The 12,500-nt window shown below is 42.3% G+C and overlaps 1 protein-coding gene across 2 annotated transcripts in view; it reads right to left on the bottom strand.

The window, feature by feature from the left end:
• Nucleotides 1-12,500, bottom strand: part of LOC122254621 (protein neuron navigator) — a 737,418-nt gene that overhangs the window by 633,447 nt on the left and 91,471 nt on the right. The window contains exon 1 of one of the 2 annotated variants that reach the window (XM_086538628.1): nucleotides 4,532-4,671. The exons of the other annotated variant lie outside the window; for it this stretch is intronic. The gene's annotated coding sequence lies outside the window, so the exon portion shown is untranslated. Of the gene's footprint in view, nucleotides 1-4,531; nucleotides 4,672-12,500 lie in introns of those variants that run through there. 2 annotated transcript variants of the gene reach the window in all.

Raw genomic sequence — 12,500 nt, 5'->3', positions numbered from 1 at the left:
GCTATGTCCCCTACGTCATTTTCGTTAGCCTCCAGCGATGGCTCCATTAACTATTCAACTACCTTTTGCTAATTCCTCAAGGGATGGATCGAGATCTCCCTTCTAAGCATCCTAGGAACCCCATCTCAACCTTTCAAAGTAATCCCCTAAGCCGTCACCGGTCTCCTTCGATGTCAACAAGGTACTGGGGGAGGGAAGGGGAAAGGTGAGGTGGGGGGGACGTCACTCAAACGAAGGGAAAGGAAGGGGTGGCAGGAGGAGGGGAAGGGAGAGGATGAGAGGGTAAAGCTAAAGTTGATTAATGTGCCCACTTCAATTCAATCAACTGGTGTACAAGAGCGGCTCGCTGGTACTCCGGGGGCCTTGTGTGAGCTCGAGACCTGCTGGCGCTGGCGCTGCATGTGTCCGAGTGGGGTCCCTTTTGCAGGTGATTGTCATTTTCCGCTGGCTGTGTTCGGCGGAGAATGAACGGCATTTCACATTTCACGTGCTGCGAGAGGGAGCTCGAAGGCCAACTAAGCCTTGTTTATGTCTGGAATGTTTATTGATACGAATAAGTTAGACTGGTTGAATGCACAGCTTGGCCTTTTGATCTGTGTGTGTGTGTGTGTGTGTGTGTGTGTGTGTGTGTGTGTATGTGTGTGTGTGTGTGTGTGTGTGTGTGTGTGTGTATGTATATATGTATGTATGTATATATGTATGTGTGTGTGTGTGTGTGAATGTACATGCGTATGCGTAAGAGTAACTATATGTGCATATACGTGTGGGTGAGAGAGAGAGAGAGAGAGAGAGAGAGAGAGAGAGAGAGAGAGAGAGAGAGAGAGAGAGAGAAGACAGGAAAAAGAAGAGAGAGAGAGAGAGAGAGAGAGAGAGAGAGAGAGAGAGAGATCCAGGAGAAAGAAAGCAGAGAGGGAGAAGAGGAGAAAGAGAGAGAGAGAGAGAGAGAGAGAGAGAGAGAGAGAGAGAGAGAGAGAGAGAAGTGAGAGAGAAAAAAAAAGAGAGAGAGAGAAGACAGGAGAAAGAAAAGAAGAGAGAGAGAGAGAAGACAGGAGAAAGAAAAGAAAAGAGAGAGAGAGAGAGAGAGAGAGAGAGAGAGAGAGAGAGAGAGAGAGAGAGAGAGAGAGAGAGAGAGAGAGAGAGAGAGAGAGAGAAAGAGGGGTGCTGCGCAGACGAGAAAGCAAGCCAGCGAAAGCCAAGGTCATGTCAGGCAGAGTAAAGTTATAGGGTTACATTTACATCCAAATAGAAGGGGAAAAAGTGCAGCTCCCGGAACGACCTAAACTCCCATCCAGGGCACCGTTGCAGCTATTTTATTGTTGCGGTCATCGATGTTTGAACGGCTGCTGGTGAAGGCGACCTTGTTTGCCAGCGCAACGGATGTTAATGGTTAGTGTGGCTCTGACGGACACGGAGGGATTTTTGCTGTCCTTCTGCCATGTGTATGTGTCCAGTTGTGGTATTGATAGACGAGGCCGGACCGAGCTGTGTTTGGATCGGAACCAGATGGACGTTGTGGTGTATGGACTTTGTTCTGATCGTGACTGATGGGAATGAACCTTGTGTTAGTCGTGATATGTGTGAAAGAACCTTGTGCTGGTGGTAACAGATGTAAATGAACCTTGCGCTGATAATAACGGATCTGAATGAACCTTTTGTTAGTCGTGACAGATGTGGATGAACCTTGTACTAGTCGTGACGGATATTAATAAACATTGTTTTAGTCGCAGCGGATGTAAATGAAGGTTGTCCTGATTACCGGATGTGAATGAATGTCTCATCACAGCGTATGTGAATAGCCCTTGTATTGATGCAACTTATGTGAATGACGTTCTTTCTGTCATAACGTGTGATTCTATGTGAAAGAGTCTCTTTGTGTCGCGTATGTTGTGTACCATACGCACTGTACTGAAATTAATCACTTTTTGTCACCATGTATGTACACCTTTTTTATGAGTGTAAAGCAAGAGTAAGTCTACTGATAATATTGATACATCCGTGAGAATGGAACAAGACAATAATCTTCCTTTATTTCTTTTTCCCAACTATGGGATTTTAGCCTCCCATAGCATCTACAGCAATACGGGTGGGCGAGTCGCTCGGCTAGGTTTACGCCCATTTGCTCCCTCGGGCCCGACATACTAATCTAGTTATATCTAGTTATCCCTTTTCGCTGGCCGTGTGTTTTTATTTGGTTCGGATGGGCGATATTATACGCGGGATTCAGTATCATGTGACACAGCTTGACCGAAACACTGATTCACTGTTTGGAATTGAACCATTATCATTTTCGTAATACCAAAAATGTTACAATCTCTAAATCAAAATAGCGTTGAGCTTAAATATAACTGACCAATATTATTACCAAAACAAAATAACCGATATTAATCGTCTCAAAATGTAGATTAAAATGCGAGCTAGGACGCCCACCATTAGTACAGCCACCTGGTAAAGCTGGCTGGTTGGGCGAGGTCGGTGTTGTGTGTCCTGCTTTTGATCCTACCTTTGCCATTCTCTCTCTCTCTCTCTCTCTCTCTCTCTCTCTCTCTCTCTCTCTCACTCTCTATTCCACCACCCCTCTCTCTCGGCACTGAAAAGTCATTACATTTTTATTCTGTGTTATTGATAATAAGAAAGATTTAACACAGATAGACAAACGCACAAACACACACACACATGCATACAGAGAGAGAGAAAGATATATATATATATATATATATATATATATATATATATATATATATAGAGAGAGAGAGAGAGAGAGAGAGAGAGAGAGAGAGGGAGGGAGGGAGAGAGAGAAAGAGAGAGAGAAAGAAAGAGAGATGAATGGAATGTAATGCTGAGTTTCCTTTTCCCAATCCCTACGAAACATCAGAGTTTCTTTGATGTTATATCATAATAAACAAATACGAGGAAGCTGTACCATTGAAAGAGCACTTTTATGGAAGGAAAGGAGATAGTTTTCCCTGCAGACCCGATGAATGAAAAGTAAAACTAACGAATAAATGCAGAAGATAAAAGTTTCTGGAGATACAAACGCTCTTCATTTTTAAATTTTGTTATTATCGTTTGATATTTTCTCCATTATTTTGTATATGGATTTATTTTTTCTTAATCAAAATACACATCTTTGAAACATTTTCTAAAATTTATTACAGAACTTTTCATTAACAAATATACATTTTTTAAAAAGAACATCCAACACAGGGAGACATAAGAACTATTAAACTTGAAGTATCGGCGTGTGTAACTTTTTTCTCCAAAGTCTATTTCCCGGAGGTTTCAAGTGGCTTTGACTTTGAACTGGACTCCTCGCCGCGCACGCCACTCGACTGTCCCGCGAACGACAGATCCCCGAAAGACAAAATAAACATAAAATCTTGCAAGAGCGTAAGATCTTGCAAGATGGAGTTGGTAGCCAATTTTGGGTTTCTGAACCGTGGAGTTGTTTTGCTTCTTTTTTTTTCTTTTTTTTGCTGAACATGGTTTTTAATTACTAAAATTGCAAGGGAGATTGACAATTATTACTTCAATCTTAATATGGGTTAAAGAAGAAGATAATTGCTCATATGGTGTAAGCCGGACTCAATATCGGTTCCAAATAGGATCATATACAGATTTGTAGAGGTTTTGCATGATACCACTATAACGATCCATCCAAGATTATTATAAACAATTCGATAAAAGGAAGGTCAAAATTTTCGGACCATTGTCCATCGTTCCAAGTCACGACAGGGCGACAGAAAAAAAAAAATACAATAAGGCAATTTTCCTTAAACGGTGCCACTATTGTCCCGGCAATGGCCTGAATAACATCCCCAAATCCGTAATACGCCGACAAAACAGGCTGCCATAACACTCGTTGATTCACTGGCAATGTGCACCATGATGGCCATGCAATATGCAATAAATCCGATGATAATCACAATGTTGCAGCCTATTTTTGCGAATGAACCGTTACTGGCGACATTACACATTCATTCTCGGTCGTCGTGCCTTTACTCAAACACCCGATATTTTTCTTAGGGTATTATCCATATATTGTAATTGTGATTGGTCCCAGACGCATCCAGTAAAGCTCTATCAATAGAGATAATGTCATATTCCAGCACCGAAACACTCGTTCATTTTGGCAATTTACGATAAACATGATAATCACCATCACTTTGATATGTTGCCCGAACCTTGTAAAATGATTGTAGAAATACATATGGTTTGTTTTCCCTGCTATGGGAGATGGACACACGATTTACATTTATATTACTGCAGGGTTGTTGTTCGGATTCACATTTACATATCTCGTATTAAAACTCTATTCCACATTTATCGTATACGGACAATAGTATTAGACAACAATCCCTGTGCGTCTCGCTGTTTTGAGACTATCACATCCGAAAGGGTTCTGTCGTCCAATAAAACCGTATTACTTTTAAGTTCTTTTCACTAGAAACATTATAAAAAAAAAACTGTTAACTGATCTTCATCGTAAAAAAATCAACACCGAAAAAAATAAGAAAAAAAGCCACAGCTATACATTGCACAACTACTTTTCTCAGCACTTTATTTCCCAGCAAACAGAAAACACTGCAAGTTTCTTCTCTAAAATCCTTGAAGGGCGCGCGCGTTCACTGGCGGAGAGCCGCGAGAGCCGGGACCAATAGCTGTCCTTCCCGCCACTTCGGCCACAGCGCGAACACTACTGGCCTTACCTCACGTGACCTCGCCTTCCACCGCGTGTGCCGCTCTGGACCCACTCGTGCGCGCGCAAACTAGGTCGTTGGTTTGTTTTGGTTCGGCCTTTCCGGGGTTATGTCAACACTGCAAGGCTGGCGCGGCTGCATAGTTTATTTATCATGTTGTCTTGCCGCGCTGCTAGGACTCTCCGCTTTAAGTTTCGGGGATGCAGGGGCTTTGGGCAGCGCTGGACCCAAAACCCGACCTGATGCGAGGCACGGATTCATTTATCTTTAAGCGTCGTGTGGGGGATTTAATTGTATGGTGAACTCTGATGGCTTCGGGGGGAACAAATGCACTAGAACTAGCCGGTGAGAGATCTCTTTGTAAAACATGTCTCGTTTATATTGGGTATTTTTTGGTGAAAGTAATTCTAAGATTATGTACACAGCAATGTCTAACCCGGCAAATGCATACCATTTCCAGCAGTCTGTTTCTGTCAAGTCTGATTCATTCTAATCGATATCATCATTTTAGGAAAAAATCCTAATTTTTAATGCCATCCATAACCCATGCCTGATAGAAAATTTCGTGTATATTAACAAAACGTGAATAATCTCCCTCTATCTCACCTCCCTCTTCCTCTCTCTATCTTTCTCAAATTCTATCTACGTGTGTTAGTGTACGCAAGCGAGTAAGAACCAGCGAGGCGTGTACATCCTGCGTGGTTGAGAGCACGTGACACCCCCCGCTGTAACATACACCTGGCGACCTGTACACTCCGGTCCGTGACGTATCCTAGGGAAGTACCTCCGTCCCCCTCCCTCCCATCCCCTCCTTCTCACTGCATCAAGTTACGATCTTAGGACAAAGGGTGTACTTTACCCTCGCTTTAGTCCATATATATATATACGGAAAGTAAAGCTTTAGTATCCAATAATGTATTGTTTCCTCATGGCATGATCTGCATGTAGTTCATTTTCGAAATGCCTCGTTTGGAATGTAGATATTTAAGATAAACTTCCGTTGCCTGAACCATTAACGTTTATTGATGTCTCTGTTTGTGTTGGTTGGTTGGCGTTTAGGAATACAAGGTTTAGTTCACGTGACGTATTCTGTGTAATAGCCGTACAACCATCTGCCTCATTTGCATCCGATATGGCGATGTGGGTATGCACACACACGAGTAGCGAGTATAACTCTCTCTCTCTCTCTCTCTCTCTCTCTCTCTCTCTCTCTCTCTCTCTCTCTCTCTCTCTCTCTCTCTCTCTCTCTCTCTCTCTCTCTTTCTTTCTTTCTCTGTCTGTTCTGTCTGTCTGTCTGTCTCTGTCTCTCTCACTCGCACACATACACACGCCACATATACACGCACACACACATCCATACAGTCACAGACGCACATATCAGAGGGAGTTCATATTAAATTAATCGCAAAACTCTTCAGCAAAGCCCGTCACTTAAGTGGACTATTAACTATGCATCGTCAGAACTAGCAAGCAGACTATGTTAGATTTCAGCTAAGTAAATATCCCGAAAAGGGCGGAATGGGCGATGGAAATTGAAAACTGATACCCTGTCCCTATAAAGGTAAACAAAGACGCGTAGTCATGACATCACTAGTTTCTCTCTCTCTCTCTCTCTCTCTCTCTCTCTCTCTCTCTCTCTCTCTCTCTCTCTCTCTCTCTCTCTCCCTTCTTTTCCCTTCCATCGCGCTCCGTTGCCCCTACAACAATCCTTACATCCTGCTAATGCCCTCGGTTCCTAGTCTAGAATATCCTAATCTCTTCCCACGGTCTAATCTGAGCGTTTCCAACCCCTCGTTTCCCCTCACACCAAGTGTATCTTTCGTGATGCTACAAAATCTCTTCGTCCTGTTGACCCCTTTCTTCTATGGGTCCTCTAAGGCTCTTCTCTTGTGTTTTCTCTCATTTCCCCTCTTTTCCTTATCCTCTTTCCCCCTCCCTCCCATTCTCTCTTCTCCCCTGGCGTTCTCATACTCATCATCGTAAATCCCCTCGCCCCTAAATTTCCTAACCAAACACCTCTCACACTTATTCAACCCCTTATGTTCCTATTTTCTTCCTGTATTCTACCTTTTTTCCATACATATTTTTTCTTTATCTTTCGGACTCATTCTTTGTTTGTCTCCATTTTTGGTGTCTTTGGTGTCTCTCTCTTCGTGTCCTTTTTCCCATAGCTTTCTTTCTTTAATTCGCCTCTCTCTTCTTTCATGTGTCTTTCCTGTTTGTCTCTTTTTCATTCCCCTTGTCCTCCTCCTCCTGTCTTCCTTCTTACTCCCCTACATCCTACTCTTCCTTCCCGTCTCCCCTCCTTCCCCTCACTTCCCTTCTCCTTTCCTTCCCCTTCTCCCCTCCTTCCCCTCACTTCCCTTCTCCTTTCCTTCCCCTTCTTCCCTCCTCCTTTCCCAGTTCCTTTACGTCATCTCCCGTTCCCCTCTGTCCTTCCCGCCTCTCCCCTCATTTTCTCCTCATCTCCTCCCACTCTCCCCTATCCTCCCACCATCCAGCTTCCACCCAACGCTCGCCCTTCACACCACTCGTCAATAGGGATTATCCTCCCATTACACGACAGATGGATATCGACCTTCGCACCACGGGAGGGTACGGGAGGAGGTTATAAAAGGATTTAAGAGGATTTTTAAGATGGATCAACCGTATCAAGGTCGTCGATAAGGGAGGTGAACTCTGGGTTGGCTGTGTACCAAGGAATATCTAGGATACCAAAGAATATCTCCTTATGCCTCGACCAACGTTTGTTTAGTCATCTATATATTTGGGTTATTCGGCATACTGAGAGAGAGAGAGAGAGAGAGAGAGAGAGAGAGAGAGAGAGAGAGAGAGAGAGAGAGAGAGAGAGAGAGAGAGAGAGAGAGAGAGAGAGAGAGAGAGAGAGAGAAAGAGACAGACAGATAGATAGGTAGATAGATAGATAGATAGAGAATGAGATCATTTATAGTTAGTTACCTAAGTTATAACAAAATTAGCTACAAAAATCTGTAAAATGAACAACAATCTGTAGTCGACTGAAAAAACAAATAATTTTCTCTTTTAATAATATGTATTAAAATGAATTTTTACATGATAGTGTGTAGTGTTAATGAAAAGTAATGAAATATTCACATTTCGTGGATACATAACCTAGGGATGCATTTATACAGGTTGAAATAAAAATGAAATGAGACTAAGTTATTCATGTTTGCTTTAATCTCTGTGCTACATATCGTCTCCTCGTCTTTATCTATGATTGCCTTCTTGTTCTCTGTTCGTCCGTCTGTCTGTCTGTCAGTCTCTTGTTTCTTCGAGTCTCTCTCTCTCTCTCTGTCTGTCAGTCAGTCTCTCTCTCTCTCTCTCTCTCTCTCTCACCATCCGTTAACGACCTTTTTAAAACGAAAACCACCTTAAAAACCGACCCCCCAGACGCAGCTTCACGGTCCACCCTGGTAAATAGGTTCTTATAAGTAGACCTCCGCGACGACCACGGCGACCATTCACCTCTGACTCACCCTCCCCGATACCTGGCGCTCCTCTCTGTTCATTAGTTGTTATGCGCTCCAGAATCATGGAGCTCACGCGAAGTGAAGTTGGATGCGTCGCAGATGAAGGGGACTGGAAGGGGAAGGGGGTTGAGGGGTAGGGGGAGTGAGGGGTGGTGGAGGATTGGGGGGGTAGAGGGAGAGGAGAGAGTGTGAGGGGTTGTGGAGAAGGGAGAGGAGAGGAAGAGGGTGCAAGAGGAGGGGGAGAGGGTTAAGAAGGGAGGTGAGCATAAGGGGGAAGGATGGAAGCAATAAGGCAGGCCGTGAAGAGAGGGAAGAGAGCGGGATGGAGAGAGTGAAGGGAGGGTGAGGGGGGGAGGTGGACGGAATAGAGAGGGGATGCGAGATGATGAAGAGAGAGAGGGGAATGAGTAGATGTGGGAAGAGAGATTGGAAAACGAAGAGAATCATGAAATGAGATAAATAAAGGAAGAATATTCAGTGAATAAAAAAATGAAAGACCCCCCCCCCAACTAACTCGAAATGTGGGCGACAGAGGAAGATCAGCCGAGAAACTCCGAGAATGATAAGAGCTCAGTAAGGAATAAAAGCGTGAAGAGAGTAAAAAGAAACAAGAGAAAAACATGGAAAGGAAACTCAAAGATGCAAAGAAAAAGGAGAGAGAGATAAAAGTATTTGCAGAAACAAAGCATAAGCAAAGGAAGATATGAAAAAGACAAAAATTTGAGAAATATTTAGATGATAGAGCAGGCAGATTTAGAGGTCTGGAAAGAGGGGAGATTTGGTCAGTGAATTTATAGGGGTCGGGAAGAGCGAGGGAGAGGAGAGACGGCTGAGGGTAGCAGCGGGAATTAAGTGGAGAGAGAAGAGGGGTGAGAGAAAGGGCTGAGATGAGGGACCGCGAGGGGTAGAGGGAGAGGGGAGGGAGAGGGTGAATGGCGATATGACCTGAAATCAATGAGACAGAAGGAAGGGGTTGAGTGAGGAAGAGTGGTGTTGAGAGGGTAGAGCAACCAGAGAGGGGAGAGGTTTGAGGGAGAAGAGAGAGAGAGATGAGAGGATAGTGCAGGAGGTGGAGAAGGGGTGGAGAGAGGTTAGAGAGAGAGAGAAGATGGAGGGGAGAGGGGAGGCGAGAGAGAGAGGGAAGAGGGAGGAGAGGAGAGAGAGAAGGATCAGAAGAAGGGAGAGAGAGAGAGAGAGGAGAGAAGAGAGGGAGAGAAAGAGAGAGGAGGGAAGAGGGAGGGGGGAGGGAGGAAGGATAGGGGCGAAGGGACAGGGATGAGCAGAAGTCGGTTAGAGGAGAGGTTTAAAGAAGGATGTAACAAGTGAAAAAAAAACAAAATATGTTGAAAATATGCCGTCTGCTAGGAACAGCCCACACTTTGGGGTCTTAAGAAAGGGGAGGGAATATAAAGGAGGAGAACAAACAAACCTAGATAAAACTCTCTCTCACGACGGCTGGCAGATTACGAGAGCGTGCGCGGAGGGAGGGGCCGAGGCCTGGCTCTCTCACCGGCCTCTCCTCTCCTATCACGATCTTCAGCCCAGAGGATCTTTCTATCCTTATCTCTGTCTATCTGCTCTGTTTTTTTTTTTTCTCTCTTCCTCTTTTGTCCCTCTCACGGCCTCTCTTTGGCGGGATCATCATAGTTGATTATCTGTTCTCGCTCAGGCCCCCTCTCTTCTCTTCTCTCTCTCTCTCTTTTCTCTTTCTTCCTCTTTCTTCTCTCTCCCTCTCCCCCTCTCTCTCTCCCTCTCTTCTCTCCTCTCTTCTCTCTCCTATCCTCTTAGATCCTCTCTCTCTTTCTTTTTCTCTATCTCCCCCTCTCTTCTTCGCTGTCTTATGCCCACCTACTCCCATCCTCTCCCCCCCCCTCTCAAGCCTCTAGTCTATGTCAGTATGACACTACTTGTCTAGCTCTTTTTCCTATTTCCCACCAGTCTGTCTGTCTCTCTGCCTGTCTGCATGTCTGATTATCTGTCAACCTGCCTGTCTGTTTGACCCTCCACCCCTCTCCCTTTCTCTTTCCCGCCCCTACCCCCCTCCCTCCCCTTATCCCCACCCTCCACTCCCTCCCCCCATTCCGTTTATGATCCATCGCATAGCCCCCCGGGGTCTCGAATTGACGGAAAATTAGAAATCCGCACTAGGGGCCCCCCAAATATCCCCTCCCCCCCAGCTCAAAGCCCGCGGTCAATCAGTAAGGGACAGACTTCACTAAAACACCGAGGCTTAAGTTAGAAATGAACGAGCTTTATGCACGGTTGCAGAGCGGGAAATCGCCAAAGGAGACGTTGCATATGCTTCTTAGCTGTTACGGGTAGAATATCGCGAAGTGAAAGAGGCATTCTCTCCTTTGCGAGAATATGCTTGCGTTTATGGTCATGTTTATAGGCATTAAATTTCACAATTTCACTTATTATACGCCACAGTTTATAAATTTATAGTGAAGCTGCAAAACCCTTAATGAGCACGGATCTAGCAAACATGTAAATATTATCAATTCCTATCAAGCAAAAGCAGCAAGCATATGCAAGGGACAAACGTCACTAAAGAAAATGTAGAAAATGCCAATAAAATCATACTCGGAAACGGTTTTGAAATATAAATAAAGTCATCAAAACACTATGTCAATTTGCTTAAATTCAGACCTTCCCTCCTCTTTGTTCAGTAATATTGATAATTCTGAAAATAATTATCATTATTATTGATATCATTATTATTAGTTTTGATATCACTATTGTTATGTTGTTATCATCATCCTCATCCTCATTATTATCATCATTATCATCATCATCATTCATTTCATTATTTTTTTTATTATCATTATTATTATTATTATTATTATTATTATCATTATCATCATCATCATCTTTACAACTGTCATTATCATTATTGTTACTATTACTGTTACTACTATCATCATCTTCAAAATGTGATAATTGAAACCCTCACTTTACACTCCAACGAGCTTCGATAGCTCAGTCAGTTGCGCACTAGGCTTCCATTCAAGTGTCCCGGGATCGCGTCTCCGTTGAAAATTATTTTTTATCGTTATTATTATCGTTAACTTAATTATTATTATTTCTATCATTATTATAACTATCATTATCATCATTTCCATTGTGAATTATTATCATAGTTATTATCATTATCATGGTCACAATAAAATCTTGTTATCATTATTAGTATTAACAATATTACTGATATCACTATAATTATGATCATTAGTGGTATTACTATTACTAATGTTATTATCATCATCATCTTTATCATTGTCTTCATCATTGTTATTATTATCATATCATACTCATCATCTTATCATCATTAATACCATCATAATCATCAATTAAAGATACTAGTAATGACAGTAATGATGATGGTGATGAGGATACTATTTCAACTCCTACTGCTTCTACTACTACTACTACGATTACTAGTACTGCTACAACTACTATTATTGATAATAATAATGATGATGGTGATAATAATAATGATAATAATAACAATAATGATAATAATAATGATAATAATAATAGTAATGATAAAAGTAATAATAATTATAATAATATTAATAATAATAATAATGATAGTAATCATAATGATAATAGTAATGATAATAATGATACTGATAATGATAACTATAACAACAATAACACCAACAGCAATGCCAATACCAACAACAGCAATAACACCAATAATGATAATAACAATAATAAAAACAACAATTAACAACACTTAAAACAGAAATAATAACAACGACGATATTAACGGTCATAACAATAATAACCGATGGTCACCAGACATTTAGACAGACAATGATATCAACTTAATAAAGAAACCGCCCCGCCCATCTGCCTTCGCTCCGCCCATTGTTTACCGGCTATTCTTGTGGGCGGCTCCCTGTCAATCACCCGCGCGACATTTATTGAAGGGTCGGTTTACTGTCCAAATATATGGGGATATAAACTTTATTGAGGTCTTCGGGCGACGTATAGTAGGCTGATCATAAATGCAAATGAGATTTATCATTGGCATCGGTAGTTTGTTTATATGAGGGTCTTGTATGGTATAATGTTAAAGATGATTTTGAAATATATATCTGTCTTAGAAGAACTCTGTATAGGGTGTTGTATTTTTTTTTTTTTTTTTTTTTTTTTGTCCTGCTAAGCCTGAGGAGGAGATAGACAGACAGACAGAATAAAGGAGCAAACTTACCCACATACACAGAGACAAACAAGAAACAATATTATATCACACCACACTTCCTACGATTAATAAAAGAAACACCGCTTATGCAAATGGCATTGTCAC

This window comes from Penaeus japonicus, unplaced genomic scaffold, assembly GCF_977035675.1.
Source record: "Penaeus japonicus unplaced genomic scaffold, GWHDUDI00000001_assembly GWHDUDI00000007, whole genome shotgun sequence".
NCBI lineage: Eukaryota > Metazoa > Arthropoda > Malacostraca > Decapoda > Penaeidae > Penaeus > Penaeus japonicus.
The sequence above is the reverse complement of the archived record's forward strand: the minus strand, read 5'-3'. Positions and strand labels throughout refer to the sequence as shown.